We start from the raw sequence: 20,185 nt of genomic DNA, 5'->3' as shown, positions 1-20,185 counted from the left end.
CTGATGGAGATAACACAATGGTCAAAGTGGTGTCCCCATGCAATCTAGGAGTGGAGACATCCCTCCAAGACTGGCTTAATGTAAAAGCGAAACAACTTGGCTCTTTCTTCTCTTGCTCTCTGATATTTTTAATTCAGCTGCATCTCCCGAGGAACAACCAGAACCACAAAGCAATAATTCTCTGATTGCTGCAATTACTAAGGAGGAGAGATTTGATAATTCAATATCTGCAAGGATCCAGGAGAGTTAGTGTACAACACTGACAAAGCTCATGCTTTGACCTCCTTCAGGAGTTTGCTCGAATGTTACTTTTTCAAAAAAGCTTCATCAGAACACCCTAAAATTCTCAGCCCCCAACAGTTCATATCTCTTTTCACTGCTATCTTTTTTATTTATCTATAATATTGTATACTTTACCTATTTATCTTGTCTGTTTTCTGCAGTAGACTCCACAAGGGTAGGAATTTTTGTCTAGTTTGTTCACTGTTGAATCCCGAGTACCTAGACCAGTGTGTGGTAGATAGTAGGCATTCAAAAAATATATATATACTAGTTCAATGAATAAATGAATGAACTGAAGAACTGAAAACACAGTAAGAGTCTATTAATGGTGATTTTTTTTTCCAAAATAAATTATGGTAGATCCATTAGAGGGCAGTATAGAACAAGGACTCTAAAATCAGATTACCTCAGGACTTCCCTGTGGAGAAGGCAATGGCACCCCACTCCAGTACTCTTGCCTGGAAAATCCCATGGACGGAGGAGCCTGGTAGGCTGCAGTCCATGGGGTCGCTAAGAGTCGGACATGACTGAGCGACTTCACTTTCACTTTTCACTTTCATGCACTGGAGAAGGAAATGGCAACCCACTCCAGTGTTCTTGCCTGGAGAATCCCAGGGACGGGTGAGTCTGGTAGGCTACTGTCTATGGGGTCACACAGAGTCGGACACGACTGAAGCGACTTAGCATAGCATAGCATAGCATCCCTGAGGCAGTCTGGTGGTTAAGACTCCAAGGTCCCAATGTGGGGGGCATGGGTTTGACCCCTGGTTGGGGAACCAAGAGCCCAGATGCCATACCACCCACCAAAAAAATAATAATAATAATATTACCAGGAATAAAATTTTGTTTCTGACACTTGTTATCTTTGCGTTATTGAGAAATTTACTTAATCTCTTAATGCCCCAGTTTTCTCATCTCCAAAATGGGGATTATAAATGTACCTACCCTTAGGAGTGACGTAAGTATTAAGAAAATCATATTAAGATACTTAGCACAGTTCTTGACATACAGCAAATACTTAAATAATGTTAACTATTATTACAGTGGAATACCATGCAAACTGTTAAAAGCATGGGACTGATTTACATATATGGACATGGCAAGATTATAGATATTAAAGAAGAAAAGGTATACAAATATGTATAGTATAATCAAATACGTATAGTATAATCTTACTTATGTCGGGGTTTGTTTTTTTTTTTTTTTTGAGCTTTATTGATTTATTTTTTACTTTCTGGCTTTGCCTTGAGGCACGTGGGATCTTAGTTCCCCGACCAGGGATTGAACCAGTGCCCCTGCAGTGGAAGCACAGAGTCCCAACCACTGGACCATCAGGGAAGTCCTGCACTTACCTTTTTTTTTTTTTAAATCCCTCTATGTGTTATGTTCATAGATTAAAATATATGAAAGAAATAAAACCCAACTTCTATCAGTGGCTGCCTATAATGAAAATGATATGGATGTCTGTGAAGGGGACTTTAACTTTCTGCTCTATGGGGCCAACATTTCTGCACTGTGTGAATTGTGTGACCAAATTATTTACAACAGGCACAAATTTATTCAGAGTTTCTGGTATATAAAACTTTAAAAATGGGGTGAAAGATTCCTTCCTGGCCTGTCTGCTGAGCCTGCCTCTGAAACAATTGCCCAGATCTGTGAGGTATGGTTTTAAGGGTGTTATAAAGGACTTCGGGCTAAACTTTTTATCCAAGTGTACTAATCTTTTAACATTTGTTCCCCAGTTGATATGCAAATATTTAAGTTCCTTTCAATGAGTTGTATCTTTCCCAAGCATAAAACCAGATTTGTGTGACAGTGAAGAATTTTAGATTTTTTTCAAACTCACAGTCTCCCTCCTCTCCAAGCTTCAGAGTCATTCTCTTAGATGCCATGGACCTTGGTTTCTCTTCCTAACATGTAACCTAGTTACAATCAATGCAACTGATTAATGGACTTAGACCAGCCCCAGGTTTTCTCATTTTCACCTCAATGTCACAAACGCCTGATCAATGAGAGCAGAACATTTTCTTGAAGGAACAGCTCTGCTGTGACCACCTCTTTTCCTGTTCATAACAAATAATTCTCCTCTGTTCTGAGAACCCGAATTTTTTCTGATTCTTCTTTCCTATCCTTTCTCACATCTTTAATCATCAGTAAGTCAACAAACATTTGTTGAAAACTTACTGCGTGCCCAGCACAGACCTTGGGGCTGTAGAGACACAACAGTAAACGGCTGTTGTCTTTGATGTGCTCACAGTCTAGAGGGAAATAGCGCGTGTGTGCTCAGTCACTTCAGTCGTGGCCGACTCTTTGTGACCCCACGGACTGTAGCCCACCAGGCCCCTCTGTCCAGGGGATTCTCCAGGCAAGAATACTGGAGTGTTTTGCCAGGCCCTCTTCCAGGGGATCCTCCTGACCCAGGGATCGAACCCGTGTCTCTTATGTCTCTTGTGCTGGCTGGTGGGTTCTTTACCTCTAGCACCACCTGGGAAGCCCAGGGAAATAGAACTGAAATGAAACAACACATTCTACGAAGAAGATCTGCCACTCTGTCCTGATAACATCGCTTGTATGCATTCCTTCTGCTGCGTCACTTATCAAAGCCCTTCACCAGCAACATTCCCTAACTCATGTCTCTATTTTCAGTATCTCCCATTCTAACCCATCCTATGCAAGGCAGTTCAAGGAATCTTCTCAGATCACCATTTTTAGTTTAGTCTATGATTTTACATGTTCTTACTTTATTCCAGTGCTCAAAAATCTTCTTTGTTTCTCATTACCAACATGGCAACATGCAAAATACATTACTTCAGGGTCTCAATAAGTAGCTGATGTGTCCTCTCAATAGGCAGCTGACGAATGAATAAATGCTGAATGAGTGAATCTGGACTGAAACTCCTATTCAGACGTTTATTGTACCATTGTATGGCTCTAATCATACTACTTTATCCACATGGATATAAATCCTGTCCCCAAAGGCACATCAGCACATTTTTGCCTCTGTCCCTTGCTAGTCCCACTTTTTCTGGGTTTCTGGGAAGTACTTTCCAAGGCCCTCCTATCTGCCAGCACTCTCAAGCTCAGCTCTGGACTCACCTCTTCCCCAAACACCACTCTCTTCCAAAACCTTGTCTGAGTTACTCATTTGCTGCTTTGGAAGATGCTACTGGGAATTGTTATCTTTTGATAAATATGCCCTGTCTCTCCAAATGGGATCCCCATAATTTATCAGCATCTCTAAAACTGGAACTACAACTGTTAGCTCTCATATAATAATTATTTAGAGGGCTGCAAGAATACACTTGGAAGAGAAAACACCATTTATTCCCAGTAGATGCGAATGACACATTCCTGTGTCTACCGCGATTGCAGCCTGAACAAGGGACCTGACAGGAAATCACGAGGCAGCGGTCCGCGTGAGCATGATAATGAACTGGGAACGTACTGATCCACATCTTCTTTCCCATCAACACGACAGAATTACAAATCTATTTCCAGGGACAGCTCCATCAAATCCACCAGCTGTCGCTGGACATTTCATCATTTATTTGGTTTGATTATTAAAGATTCAGCCGTGTTTAAATTGGGAAGTAGGAGAAAAGGAAAAAGAGCCCTCTTGGGCTCTGTGCTAAATTGAAAAGCATCTCCCAGATACAACTCTCTGTGACCTTCACGCTTTGGAAAAGAATCAAGCAGAAAAATCCACATTTGTATCTCATTCCACAACATTGTCATCTATTCCACTCCAAAATTCAGGAGCCACTGGGCATAGAAATGGGCTATTTAATGTGTAACTGCCAAGCAACTGAGAGGGGTCAGAGCCACAGGCAAGTTGAGTTTTCCCAACGCCTCCACCCATGCAGATGCGAAGCCCTCCCTGGCCAACTCCATGTCCACTCTGCACAACAGCACTCTGGGCTCTTCATAGCAGGACCCCTAACACGATGGGCTCATACTGTATACAGCTGTGCACCCCAAATGGAACAGCTCAGGCATGGAACCCCTCAAGATCTGGGCTTTATCTTTGTAATCTCAGTCCTCAGAAGAGTGTCCAGCACAGAGCAGGCTTGTAATGTCTCATCTGAATAAAAAGTAGTGGCTTCTTATGATTTCCATTTCCAACTGTCCTAACCCCATCTCAGAAAACACAGGCTGCTAGCTGCATCTTCCCACAGGAGAGCAGGATGCATGCTGCAGCTCTTCTAGTCTAAATGGAATTCTGAAGATCTCTCTTGTCAATTATCATATAAAACACTGAATTAATCCTCACCATAACCTGCGAGTTAGGTACCATTATTTCCATTTTACAGGTGAAATGACTGGGACTAATATTCATTGGAAGGACTGAAGCTAAAGCTGAAGCTCCAATATTCTGGCCACCTGAAGCAAAGAGCTGACTCACTGGAAAAGACCCTGATGCTGGGAAAGATTGAGGGCAAGGGGAGAAGGGGGCGACAGAGGATGAGATGGTTGGATGGCATCACTGACTCGGTGGACATGAGTCTGAACAGACTGTGGGAGATGGTGAAGGACAGGGAAGCCTGGCGTGCTGCAGTTCACAGGGTTGCAAAGAGTCAGACACAACCAAGCAACTGAACAACAAGAGAAGTCTGGTAGGCAGAAAAATAACCTTCCAAAGATACCAATTCCTCATCCCTGGAACCTGTAAATGTTACCTTTTAAGGACAAAGGATCTTTGCAGATACCATTAAATTAAGGATTGTGAGATGGAGAGATTATCCTGGGTTTTCCAGTAGCCCCTAAATGTAATTAGAAGGGTCCTCATAAGACAGAAGCAGAGGGTGATTACACATACATATACACACACACACACACACATACACACACACACTCACACACATATACATACACAAACACATACACACACATACACAAACATACACATACACATACACACACACACTCACACACATACACACACACACACAATGTTCAATCTCCCCACATCAACTTTCCCCCTCCCCAGAATTTCTTCTAAGCTTCCACCAGGTGTCTCTTCTGACTCAAGCAAGGGGCTATGAATCACCTTAGGAGTATTAAGGGGCTTCCCAGGAGGCTCAGAGGTAAAGAATCTGCCCGCAGTGCTGGAGAGGCAGGAGACATCGGTTTGATCCCTGGGTCAGGAAGATCCCCTGGAGAGGGAATGGCAACCCACTCCAGTGTTCTTCCCTGGAGAATCCCATGGACAGAGGAGCCTGGTGGGCTACGGTCCATAGGTTGGCAAAGAGTCAGACACGACTGAGCGACTGAGCACGACACACGCAGGAGTATTAAAGCAGAGGAGAGAGAGTGGAGTCAAGTATTTTTCTCCTGTTGGACAAGCTGAAGTACAGGTACCAGCTGATACAAACTAGGAAGAAGAGAGGATCTTTGGTCCTTATATCATCGGTCCAGTAAATGATTTCCTGGCTGGGGAGGAGAAAGGCAAGACCTCATGGATGGGAATGGGCCACTGAGAGGCTGCCCAACTCTGACCCCCAGGAGCTTCGTGACGGCCGAGCCAGCACTCAGGTCGCAGCAGTCTGGGTGCTCCCCCTCCACTGACGAGCAGCAGTTAAACTCACATGACGTCTTCTCCATCCCCTTAAAGCCATCTCATGTGGACAGTCACCTCCCCTCCCATCCCCTTCCATTAAGAATTGGGTCACTCACACAAGTAACCATAACCCCCTGGAGAGGAGGACGGGGTGCTGACATCTGGAGGGAGAGGGCGATGGGACAGGGAGAGCTCCGAGGACTGAACCCAGGTGTCTGGTGGTCTCCCCTAGAATCCCTGACTCCTCTCACCCCAGCCCCTCCACCATGGCAATCAGCAACCAACCCATTGAACAAAGAAGGCATCCAGTGGACTCATCGCTCGCCACGAGCTACGGAGGAACTTGACCTAACAGGAGTCCTCTGTGGGGAACCTGTCACAGAAGGTGACGCTGCTTTGTGGCCAGTGTCTTCTATTTCTCTAAGGTACCCAGAGATTCTGACATCCGGTCTGTTACACGCAGTACTGTGAGGCTCCTAGGGCCATGCTGCAGCTGTCTCTCCTCCCTTTCATTCCTGATGAAAGGGAATCATGATGACAAATGATTCATCAGCAAACCAATCTCAGCATGGACTACTGCATGCCTTCAGCTGCCCTTCTGTTTACTCCACCAGTGACACAGGTCCCTTGCACTTAGCCCAGTGCCGGCCTTGCAGCAACCTCAGAGCTGGAAAGGGCCGAGTACCAATCACAGTACGTACGGCCTGGGCTGCTGGGTGAGGGGGAAATAGCAAGTGTGACCTTTTAGATTTATGCTAACATGTAGGTCTCCAGGGTCCACTTAACCAAAGACCTTTTCTGAACCATCTCAAATTAATATTGCCTACCATAAGCAAACGCCAATCTTTTTTTCAGTCTACAAAGAATTTATATATTTATTTCTAAAATGTTAAAAAAAATTGTATTTAATGGAGAAATTTGAGAGACTCCAAAAAAAGGTAAATGGCATAATATTCTACAAGAGGAAAACATGGAGCAACTAAGATACCTATTGATCAGTTGACTGATTGATCAGTTGACTGACTGATAGATATTTACATATATATATATATATATATATATATATATATATATGTATATATCCAGCTTCCCAGGTGGCCCTAACAGTAAAGAACCCATCTGCCAAAGCAGGAGACATAAGAGACGTGAGTTCAATCCCTGGATCAGGAAGATCCCCTAGAGAAGGGCACAGCAACCCACTCCAGTATTCTTGCCTGGAAAATCCCATGGATTGAGGAGTCTGGCGGCGGGCTATGGTCCATGGGATTGAAAGGAGTCGGCCACGACTGAAGCGACTTGGCATCCAAAGCATATGTATATACTATATATATATATAATATATATATATAACCAAACCCCCAATTTGGTTAGTGTGGCATGGTGTTTACAACATATTCTTTTATTTACCACCACCTCACAAATATCTTGACCAATTTTCTATTGTATATGTTCAGCCCCAGACCACGTACCAAGGAGAATATAATTTGTGTCACTGACTTTCTAGTAGCAACTGGCTCTCATTCTAATGCCCACCCAAGGGGCATTTGCTCTGCCAGAGTCACTCACATCTTCTGTTTAGATATTCCTGGAGCACTGGATCATTCCAGCTCTCAGACAAAACTCCTAAAATGCTCCATTTCTGCCCTTTGGGATGGCACAGCTTAAAGCACATGGGAATCACTAAAGTTTCCCAAGGAATATTGAGAAGAAACCATGAGCAACAAACAGCAGAGTCAGCCTTCACAGTACTCCTCTCCTGCTCCCACCATGAGAATGCTCTCCTTCCTCTTTAAAACCCTCCCAGCTGGCTTTCAAAAAGCCACTCCTACAGTCCTTTGGGTGAATCACTCTAGTAGTTCTTATCATTATTTAATATTTACTAAGCGTCCATACTATATGAGGTCATGAAGTTGCTTGACATGTATTAATATATATTTGGCAGAGATATGCCAAGTGTATTTAGTCATTGCCAATGTTCTTTCTGAGTTGGAAATACTGCAGAAGAAATATGTACTTGACCTGAACTCTCCAATGTCGATTCTTTTAAGTAAGTGTAAACGGAGCAGAAATCCTCCATCAGAGAAGCATTTGCAAAAGGGGAATAAGAAAGAACACAAGCAGCAGATGGGGCTTGAGAGCCATGAATGAGAAGCCCAGGATGCGTCCAAAGTCTGTAAATCATTATTGACTGAGCTCCGTGCCGTCTTAATGACTTTTACTACCTCTTGGTTCCAATTCGAAGTGCATAGTAAAGCAAGCAACACCGCAAGGACCAGAGGGGCTAGAACAGTAAACTACTCGTAGCTTAGTAATTGTTATGCATTAATTATTCAGGAGCTGGAGCCACTCTTTGCAAACATTAAAACCAGTGACAGCAAAGAAATATGCCTTCCGTTGGGAGGATAGAAAAGAGTAGTGCTATTTGGGGTTGATGCTGGCACGATATTTAGCAGAGCATGACAGGTTTAGTAGATAAATAACGTGATGTAGTATCATGCAAACTGTTAGCAATGTATTGGAAGGCCAAAGTATTCCCTGTAGGGCATTTACATCGGATTTGCTATGATTGCAATATCTGCACAGTGATGCATTACGTGTTTTATTCTCTTTATTATATGTTTTCATTACCTTGTGTGTTAGAATGCAATAAAGAAAGCTGAAGCAATAAAGGTTGATTGATAATAATAATTCTGCAAGGATGCAACTTCCTTTCTAAAGCAGTTCCAGAGTCAGAAGAACCAATCACATCCAGTCATCTGTTCCTTTGTGAAGATTTTATCCTCCTTGCTGATGAAGGAATGGTAATTGCTTTGGAAGCAGCTTTTGGTGACAGCTGGCCCTGTGTGGTAACGGGGGAGGAAGGTAGGAAAGACTGTGTTCCATTTAGATGCTGAATCCCGCATGCGCTTCAGTTCTCTGCTTCTCTCTTTTCTTTCATATTCTTCAACTTAAATCTTAGATGTCCTCTTTGAAAGAAAAAAACTGTAATTTTTCAGTAATCTATGCTGTTGTGTTCTTTCACTCTGACAGCTTATCCTACCTTCCAAAGTTTGTAGATCCTCTTCTCAAGGATCTCTCTGCAGTAGCTCTAAAACTGGGATCACTGGAGTCAGGAACTTAATAGATGTGTGTGTTGGGTAGGGGAAGAGTCTCCACCTAAGTTTATCATTTCTTTCTTTACATATAATTTTATTTATTTTTGGCTGTGCTGGGTCTTTGTTGCTGCCAGGCTCTTCCCCAGTTGCAGTGAGTGGGGATTACTCTCTAGTTGCGGTGTGCAGGCTTTTCATTGTGGTGGCTTCTCCTGTTGCAGAGCACGGGCTCCAGGGCATGCAGGCTTCAGCAACTGTGGCACACGGGCTCAGTAGTTACAGCTCCCAGGCTTAGTTGCTCCGTGGCATGTGGGATCTTCCCAGATCAGGGATCGAACCTGTGTCTCCTGCATCAGCAGGTGGACTCCTTACCACTGAGCCCCCAGGGAAGCTCCCCACCTAAGTATAAAATGAGCTTCAGAGATTCAGATATAGCTGAGCATGTGTGATGACCTGGTGAATGGGTCTAAGGAGTAGATTTTTCACAGTGCTTTTGTTGGGGAATGTAGTTTATTTGTAGGCATCCAACGAAGCAATCGAGGAGGGCATGGCACCCCACTCCAGTACTCCAGCCTGGAGAATCCCATGGACAGAGGAGACTGGTGGGCTACAGTCCACGGAGTCACAGAGAGTCAGACACAACTAAAGGGATTTGGCATGCATGCACAAGGAAGTGATCAGATTGGAAAAAAAATACAGTGTTTGGGACGCTGGAGAGAGGAGGTACTCACAGAAACTGAATGAAAAGGGCTTTGGAGACTCTGGAGAATAACTGTGTTGCTTGGATGGAAAAATTACAACAAAGGCAGAGCAAACAGCATCCTCTTACCTCTATACCGAGCACAGAATGGCTCCGACCTGGTCAGGATGCCTGAGAACACAGCTCCACCCCTGGCTCCTCAAGTGTCTGTGGCTCCGAAAGTACAGAGAGAGAGCACATAGTCCTGGTCAACACCTGCAGGGAGGCCACCAGCCTTGGATTCGTGCAGACGCAGAGCCTAAATGACTCCGAAAGCAACATACCTCAACCAGCAGAAGGCGCAGAGAAGCAGGGTTGATGGCACCTGGGAGGCTCCTCCCCACACCTCCCAGAAACACTCAAGGAAAATTTTGCAGGAAATTAAGGTCTTGTATTATGTCGGTATGGGCATGAGTCAGTGAAATTTGGGTTATAAACATTAAGTGGCTTTATTTGTACCCACAAACAGATGAGACTTTGGGGAAACCTAGGTTATATATGAAGTAAAAGGAAAATTACATTTGTGATTGCAAAGGGCAGGCAGTCACTCTCAGGATTTTCTGAAAGGCCCGAGCAATACAAACAACCTGGGCTTCCCTGGTGGCTCAGCAGTAAAGAATCCGCCTGCTGAGGCAAGAGACACGGGTTCAGACCCTGGGTCAGGAAGATCGTTTGGAGAAGGAAATGGCAACCTACCCCAGTACTCTTGCCTGGAAAATCCCATGGACAGAGGAGCCTGGAGGGCTGCAGTTCATGGGATCGCAAAAAAACAATATAAATAATCCACAGTTAACCACACTCATGGAACAGAGTCAGGTCAGGCCAGGGAGCCTCACAGGTAGAGGAGTCACTGCAGAGGACATCAGAGAGGGTGAGCATGCCTGGGATCACATCCAACCTAGAACAGTACCTACAAAATGTTGGTCACAAAAAAATTAAAGAGAAAGTCTGTTAAAACACAGATTGCAGGGCCCCACTCCCCAGAGGTCCTGGCTCAGTCAACTCAGATATTTCACAAACTTCCCTCCCAAGGTCATCCTGACAGAAGTGGTCTTCAAACCACTCTTGGATAAACGACATGCCAGGAGTGTCTGTCAAGGCCGCACGGTCTGCATTGCAAATTTAGAGGTACCACTGTGAACACGATCACCAAGACTGTACCCAGAAGGGATAGAACTCTGTGTAAGGAAGAGAGTAAAGTGAAGCAGAGAGCATGGAATGCTGTAGCCAGGCACAGAGCCAGAAAACAGGAAGCCAAGAGAAGCAGAGAGAAGACTGGAGTGAGGGGCAAGGCCACAGACAGAGCATTGCAGGTTACAGCTTTTACATGGTGCTCCCAGCTCAACGTCAGACGGCCTCATGTTGGGCTGGATGGTGGCAGATAACTATACACTCCACTGGCAATATGCGTATAAAACTGTACAGAATAAGAATAGAGGTGAGGAGACAGTTAAAAGCCTATTGCAATATCCTTTAACCATTGATACAGCTCATGGACTCTTTCTCCACTAATACAAAGTAGAGGTGATTTTACAAGGGAAGAAAAGGAACATCAAAAATCAGCATCCTGCCGTAGTAACTTAGATGACCACTGAACCAAAGTGAAACTCAGCCTTTGTTTATGCCGAAACTCCATTTATGATCCAGAACTGTACTATACATACTACTGTATAGAAAATGGATAACCGATAAGGACCTTCTGTGTAGCACGAGGAACTACACTCTATATTTTATAATAACCTATAAGGGAAAATAATTTGGAAAAATAGACACAAATGTATGCAACTGAAATGCTTTGCTATACACCTGAAACTAACACAACACTGTAAATCAGCTAGACTTCAATTAAATAAGTAAATCTTTTTTAAAAAAGATCTAGAACTGGAGATTCAGATCATTTAGGAGGTATTTCACTTTTAAAATACACATATTTCATTTGAAACAGATTTTTCAGCTTATTTTATCAAAGACGTTAGTCACTAGAACTACAAAACCAGGATTCTGAAGCTAGCTTCAAAGTGATTCTCACCATATGTTCAAGCTCTTATCAAAAGCTTTGCATCACCATAAAGGGGTTACAATTTAGACAAAGGGACATAGCACTGGGTCTACAAAGCTGCTGCTGTAACCTAAAAAATGATTACCTTGAAATTTCATAGAATCCATTAACAAAATCAGATTGTTTACATTTATAGATTCTTCAATTCCCCCAATCCCCCGCCAGGGCTTCCCTGATGGCTCAGATGGTAAAGAATCTGCCTGCAATGCAGGAGATGTGGGTTTGATCCCTGGGTCAGGAAGATCCCCTGGAGAAGGAAATGGCAACCCATTCCAGTATGCTTGTCTGGAGAATTCCACAGACAGAGGAGCCTGGTGGGCTACAGTCCATGGGGTCATAAAGAGTTGGACACAACTGAGTGACTAACACTTTTAACCCCCCAAAATAGTTGCAGTTGTCTTCCTGGCCCTTAATCACACAGTTTCTGTACTTTTAGACAATTAGTGGTCAAATTTTCATTCAATCAAATCATTACTTGCCTTTAAATCCTAAACTTATTACAAAAATTAGCTTCAGTGACCTTGAGAAAAATTCTCAAGAAATCCTTTCCAAGTGAATATTTAACAATAAAACAGAAGACTTTAAACAGAGAGAAATTCTACTTTGATCTCTTTTGTGGATCACTGAAATGGACCTGGGCTCAGGTCTTCTCATTGTCAGGCTCTACTTACCAAGAAAACTGACCAAACTACCATCCATTTCTATTCCAAAGTATAGTCTTATGAAACTTTCATTTCATCATGAGGGAAATACCATGACTAATCAAAAAATGACTCTGTGATGAAATGATGCTTATACTGTAGCAAACTTTTATCACTTTCTGATGAGTAAATTTCATCAAAGACACAAGAACAAAGCAAAAAGTTGTTTACTTTCAAAACTCTAATCAATTCTTTTTTAAAGACAATAAAAGCTCTGACCTCAGCATTCTTTACTGGTTTTTCCTGAAGTCTTTTTCTTCCTTTGATCTTCTTTGTTACTTTCAGCACCACCACAGATGCTAAAAATCTCTCCTGAAAACAAGATCTGTATGTCTGTTAGTTGCTCAGTCATGTCCGACTCTTTATGACCCCATGAACTGTAGACTGACAGGCTTCTCTGTCCATGGAATTCTCCAGGCCAGAATACTGGAGTGGATTGCCATTCCCTTCTCCAGAGGATCTTCCCAACCGAGGGATCGAACCCTGGTCTCCTGCATTGCAGGCAGATTCTTTACCGTTTGAGCTACAGGGAAGCAGGGAAAACAAGATGGAAGTGTGAAAAGATAATGGACTTGGACTCCAGTTCCAAAAGATCTTGGTTCAAATATAATCTTTGCCACACACAGCAAAATTTGAGGGACTGCAGTTAGGTTTCTATAGCAGCTTTATTCAGAGCTGCCAAAACTTGAAAGTAACCAAGATATTCTTCAGTAGGTAAATTGGTAAATAAACTATGGTATATACAGACAGTAAAACATTCTTCAGCACTAAAGAAAAATGAGCTATCAATTCATTAATAGACAATGAGGAGTCTTACATCAGGATCTTATAGTTTTCAGAGTACAGGTCTTTTGTCTCCTTAAATAGGTTTATTCCTAGGGGTTTTTTTTTTTTTTGATGGGATGGTAAATGGAATAGCTTCTTGAATTTCTGTTTCTGATCTTTCATTGTTAGTATATAGAAATGCAACTGATTTCTGTGTATTAATTTTGTAACCTGCAACTTTACCAAATTCATTGATGAATTCTGATAACTTCATAGATGCAAAAATACTCAACAAAATATTAGCAATACATATCCAACAATACAGCATAAAGATCATACACCATGATCAAGTACAATTCACCCCAGGGATGCAAGGGTTTTTCATCATCCACAAGTCAATCGATGTGATACACCACATCAATAAAATAAAGATCATCTCAATAGATGCAGAAAAAGCTTCTGACAAAATTCAGCACCGATTTATGATAAAAACGCTCTAGAAAGTGGGCATAAAGGGTAGATATCTCAACATAATGCAGGGCATACATGACAAGCCTACACCTAGCATCATCCTCAATGGTGGAAAGCCGAAAGCATTCCCTCTAAGATCAGGAACAGGACAAGGATGTCCACTCTCACCACTTTTATTCAACATAGTTTTGGAAGTCCTAGCTACATAAGTAAAGGGAATCCAAATTGGAAAAGAAGCTAAACTGTCACTGCCTGCAGATGACACGATACTATACATAGAAGATCCTCGACATGGAGGCATCTAAATGCGTATTACTAAGTACCCTAGAGGAGAAAACGGCAACACACTCCGGTATTCTTGCCTGGAGAATCCCGTGGACAGAGGAACCTGGTAGGTCACAAAGAGTCAGACATGGCTGAGCACGCAGGCACACAAAACTGGATGCAGCCAATCTGAAAAGGCTCTATAACATGTGATTCCAATCACACGACATTCTGACAAAGGCAAAACGATGGAGACAGTAAAAAGATCAGTTGCTGCCAGGGGCTGCAGAGAGGGCAATGTGAAGAGATGAATAAGAGATTACAAGGATGTTTAGGATGAGTAAGAGATTATACCATAATAATGGACACATATTATTAGACATTTGCCCAAACCTACAGAATGCACAAAACCAAGAGTGAACCCGACTGTAAACTATGGACTCTGAAGGATAATGATGTGTCCATGTAGGTTTATTAATTGTAACAGATAGATCAGTCTGGAGGGGGAAGTTGACAATGTGCGAGGGTTGGGAATGTTGACAGTATGTGAGGGCTGGGAGGCAGGTATTCATAACACATAGGAAATCTCTGTATCTTTTTCTCAATTTTTCTGTACACTTAAAAGCAATCTAGAAAAATTAAGTGTTGTTTTTTTTTTAAGTCATAGACACTAATCAGACCATGAGACCAAATTTTTCTTACAGAAGGGAAAGCTGTCTCTCTTATCAAAATGAAGATATGTGGCAAGAAGAGTCAGTTGTACGCACTTGGATAAGCCACTTATTCTCTCTCTAATCTCTGTTTCCTACGATTTAAAATGAGGGTAATAAGTCACAAGAATTAATTATGTTCAAAATCTCTTGTATTTTTTTCTTAGTAAGAACCTAATAAAGTCAGCTGAATCCAATTAAACAAAGGCGAGGTTGGCTCCAGCATATAGAATACCAGAGTCATTCTAGCTGTCTTGTTGCTGTGTTAAGTCACTCAGTCATATCCAACTATTTGCAATCCCATGGACTGCAGCTCACCATGTTCCTATGTCCATGGGGATTCTCCAGGCAAGAATACTGGAGTGGGTTGTCTCACCCTTCTCTGGGGGATCTTCTCAACCCAGGGGTCAAACCCAGGTCTCCCACACTTCAGGCGGATTCTGTACACTATCTGTGCTACCAGGGAAGCCCAAGAATCCTGGAGTGGCTAGCCTATCCCTTCTCCAGGGGATCGTCCAGACCCAGGAATCAAACCAGGGTCTCCTGCATTGCAGGCAGATTCTTCACCAGCTGAGCTACCAGGGAAGCCCAGCTTTCATGTTAGGTTAGTCCTACAGGTACAGGGTCATAAGGAAAGTCTCCTGTACTCTGGGAATGCTGTACACAGATGCCGCTGGCTAGATTTCCTCTATGTCAAGATCAACCACTGTCAAATGCCTCCAAATGTTCAGAAAAGCAGAATTTTTCACAGCCTTGTAGCCCAGTCAGTGAAATCTGTCTGCCCCCAGTGCAGAGTGCAAACGCTCCCTCTATACCACCACCTCTTTGGGGCCGGCTCACAACTGGAGCACCCAGACCACAGAAGGATCTAGCTTATTGCTGAACATTTCCAAGACAGAGAGTCTTAGTAACCATATACAAACAAAGGACAACAACAACAAAAGGGGAAAAACAGAATCAAAAAGAAAATACATGAGATACTGATTTGCACACACAGAGAGAAATTTTTCAAGCCTTTGGGGTTTGATCACCATCTCGGCTACAAAAGCTGTTTCTAAATTGAGCACTTCCTCCAATGTTGATTAGAGGCAGATAGCATGTCTCCTCTTCTGCATATGCCAAGGGCAATGTCAGTACTCAAAACCAAGAACGAAAAATGATGATGAAAACATGAGGCTAAAATCCCATGCAACCCTTGGCCGGCTCCTGCTTTTGAAATTCTAAATTACAGGCTGAACCATATGGTTCCACATACCTGGCTAGTGGCTTCTCTCTTGGGAAATGACTCAATCATGCGTTTGTCTTTCTGGGGATGGCCGAGTTTTCTAAACACCCTCTGTCCTCATAAGCCTACACACTTTTTGTTGATGGGAAATCTTGTGAAAAGCAGAACATTCAAGAGTCATTAATAGTCATACTCAGAAGCTTTCATACTTATCCCACAAAACCCTCCGAGCAGGCCTCCCTGTGGTTACTAAATTTTTCCTCTTGCTGAGATTTCCCAGCATGCTCTGGGATTATCAAGTAAAGCCAAATATTAAGAGGGAAATCTTGAAAGTCCTTCAGTGCCTGGGGTGGAATCAAATCAGACATGCCCTCCACTCTGGCACCAGCCAGCTGAGCTACAAACACCGACCCAGCCCACGCTGAGAAGACTCATCGTGAGTGGAAACCCATAATGTTGCTAGGATACATTGTCGTTTCTCAAAAGCGGGGGAAATGAAGTATATAAAACAGTGAGAAAGTTTGCAGAAATAACAGTTAATATTTACTTCAGGCATTCATCTGGACATGGCAACGTTGAAATGCTTTTCCTTCAGCATTTCTTTCTGCCCTCAAGGCCTTATATTGGATAAGATTCTGGATTCCTTAATCATAGCAGCTATGCACCATGTCTCAATTTGCAACTAAATGTAGTTTTTGCCAAAGTGAGTACTGGACTCAGAGAACAGTTAACATTAAAAATGGGGGAAAAAAAAAAAAACCAAAAAGCTGATCTGGAGACAAAAACATGGAAGCTCATATTCCTGGTCAAATGAATTTTATTATGCTGCATTTTAGTGTCTTCCTTCATGTATTCTACTTGGTTGCTCAGATTGTGAAAATTACAAAATAAAAATTAAGTGGCTGTGTAATACCTGACTTGTCAGTTTTTCCACCTAGCATTTCTTTCTCTTGCTGCATTAACTCTGTCTCAAGGAGAGGACACATGAAATATGAAAAGCCACCTGTCTCATTTAGTGAAATGGGAAGGATAGTGGGCTGGAAGCAAGAGGGCCTGATTTCCTACCTAATCCACGTCTGCTGCTTTACGCTATGTGTCCTGCAGCAAATCCCTGGAACTCCCTGGGCTCTACCTGTGTTCAAGCTTTTACAGGAAATATCATTCTCAGTCAAGAAAAAAGAATCTCTTAAGATTGTTGTCTTTAAATGAAAATCTCTGGGCATGTCTGCTAAATACTCCAGTCTGAATAATCTGAATAACCAGTCTGTCTTGTCAAATTTTGAAAAACGGTGTTCATGAAAAAAAGCTGCTAGTTCAGCTCAAAAGTCAACCACAAAATGCCTTTGTTTGTTCTTCTCTATGTAATAGGAAGACTTTATTTGTACTTCCCATATCAGCACATAGGCTATAAAGACATGCACATCCAAGGATCGTGATTTAATAAAATTAATAATAGTGCTGCTTCATCAGCGTCATCCCTGAGTGAAAGTCTCTGTTTTGCTTTCTGCCAGTGCAGATGAAGAATACATGTCTACAAGTGCAGCTGGTGCTGCTGTCTTGATTTGTGCTGAAATGTCAACAGTTTATCTACCTTTATTTCTGTACTATCACTGAAAATGTCAACAGAGTGAAAAAAGCAAAACTGGGAACAGATTTGACCTCACAGACTCCCTGGAAGTGTCTCGGGATCACTAAGCAGCCAAAGACAATGCTTGGATAATCGCTGTGTTCACAGTAATATAAAGACGTGATGGTAACACGTGTGGCTACTGGAGAGAGGAGAGACACAGAGAACAAAGGAGGATTCATTTCATAAAATAACTCATCAGACATGAAATAATCAGACATCTGGTTCTATAGTATGGATAGCATGTAATTTTCCTTTGGTATTATCATCAACTCTGTTTAAAATTAGAATATGTGTTAGTTGGCCAGTCGTGTCCAACTCTCTGTAGCCCACCAGGATCCTTTGTCCATGGAATTCTTTAGGCAAGAATACTGGAGTGGTAGCCATTCCCTTCTCCAGGGGATCTTCCCAACCCAGAGATCAAACTCAGGTCTCCTGCTTTGCAGGCAGATTCTTTACCATCTGAGCCACCAGGGAAGCCCCAAATAGAGTATACTAGTTAATAAAGGGCTTTCTGAGTGATTCAGTGGATAAAGAATCCGCATGCAATGCAGAAGATGAAGGATATGCGGGTTCGATTCCTGGGTGGGGAATATCCCCTGGAGGAGGGCATAGCAACCCATTCCAGTATTCTTGCCTGGAGAATGCCATGAACAGAGGAGTCTGGCAGGCTACAGTCCATGGGGTCGCAAGAGAGTCAGACACAGACTCAGCGACTAAAAGCAAGAGCACTTAAAATACCTAATACAACGTAAATGCCATGTAAATAGTTGTTGCCAAAGCATCACAAATTCGAGTTTTGGTGTTTGGTACTTTCTGGAATTTTTTTCTTTTTCCCAACAGTTTTGATCCACTGTTGGTTCAATCTGCTGATACAGGACATACAGATATGGAGGACTGACTGTGTGCCCAGGAAACTATCATCACAATCAAGTAAATATATCCATCACCCCCCAAATTTTCCATGTGCTCCTTTCTAATAAGGCAGAGCATACTGCGATGACCATAAATCCCCCTTCTATGTGTAGAACCAACAGAAATTAACACATATGTTCAGTGAAGGCATGTATTAGAAGGCTGATAGCAACATTGCTTTAATAGCCCTGAGTTGGAAATTATCCAAACACTCTAAAACAGAAGATGGACACATGAATTGGAGGAGAGGCACCCAGCAGAACCTCGTGTGACAATTAGAACGATCTCCAATTACACATATTCATATGGCTGAATCTCATAAAAGATGAGAGAAACAAGCCAGATGCAAAAGAGTATATACTATACTATTTCATTTATACAAGTCCAAAGCCGGGTAAAAGTAATCTGTGCTTTTAAAAGAATCAGGATAATAGCTGTCCTTGGAGGTAGAAGGGGAGCTACTGAAAGCAACATAAAAAGGCTTTAGGGGTGCTTATAATGAACTATTTATTTATTGATCCAAACGGTGACTATATGAATGTGTTCAATTTGTAGAAATTCATCAAGCTGTTCCTTATGTGTAATTTTCTGCAATGTACTCCCATAATTTTTTTTGTAAACTTGATAAGCTTTATCAAAAGTTTTAAAAGTGTTACCAAGATCTTTCTCTTTTATGTAGATACTGAGAAGATGGCCAGTTGGCAGCGTTAGTACAGTGTGGTGAATTCACAATAAACTAGAAAGCCAGGGTTATATAGCACGGTGCATCTGGGGAACGTTGTAACCAGCCAGGAATGGTTATTGCTAGTCACAGAGCTGAAAGCTCTCAATAAATTTTGTTTCCTCCATTGCACACTGTCTGATGATTGGCAAAGAAATAAAATATAGAATCAAGAAAGCCAGAATGCCCTCTGCAAGAATAAAATGTACTGCCAGTATGGCACACAGCTGTACCTCCCACCAAAGTTGTATGGAGCTGATGAGAGGTCCAAGCTGCTTCATGACTTGGAGAGCTTGTGTGCATCCCTTTGCCAGAAGCACAATTAGAAAAAGCAAACAGAAAGTATGTTTCTGCTGAGATCCCTGAGGGAAGGAAGGAAAATTCCTCTCCAACCAAGAGAGGAAAGGAGAAGAGAGTATCAACTTCTTGTCTTTTTAATGATGAGCTCTAGGAAGCAAAGGAGAAATTCTTTATCTACCTGAACAAGTGTTATTTTCCTTTAGTCCTCAAATAATGCCCAAGAACTACTTGGTTATCAGAGTTTATATTAAAAATTTCAACTCTTCTTGTATTGGTTTTCAATTTTACAATTTCTGTTAATGATGCAAGGACCATAGCAAGCTTCTTATACAGTTTTCTTGTATCTTCTATGTGGCTTTGTAATTGAAAGACAAAACCCGACAAAACTGGGGGAAAAGTGAATGCCAAAAATGGACAATGGTTAAACACGTCATGGCATGTCACGGAGTATCACAGAGCCATTAAAAAAGTCAATCAATTTACTTCTAGAACCAAGATGGTGGTCTCTAAATAGCATTTTCCAATAAAAGGGAACATTCTTCCTTGGAGAAATGACTCAATCCAGATTTGGTGTAGAAATATACTAAGTCTAGTATACCTTATTGTGCCAGAAAGCATGGAAAACATCATGAATTACTGGGGTTTTATTAAAAGAAAACAAAAGGAGAAAATCTGAGGGGTTCCCACTGGCCAAGGATCAAACCATTTGGACATCCAACAAAATAATAGCTGCAAGTAAAAGATACAGATACGAAAA

The sequence above is a fragment of the Bubalus bubalis genome, chromosome 13 (genome assembly GCF_019923935.1).
Source record: "Bubalus bubalis isolate 160015118507 breed Murrah chromosome 13, NDDB_SH_1, whole genome shotgun sequence".
Lineage (NCBI taxonomy): Eukaryota > Metazoa > Chordata > Mammalia > Artiodactyla > Bovidae > Bubalus > Bubalus bubalis.
This window is presented reverse-complemented; position numbering follows the sequence as displayed.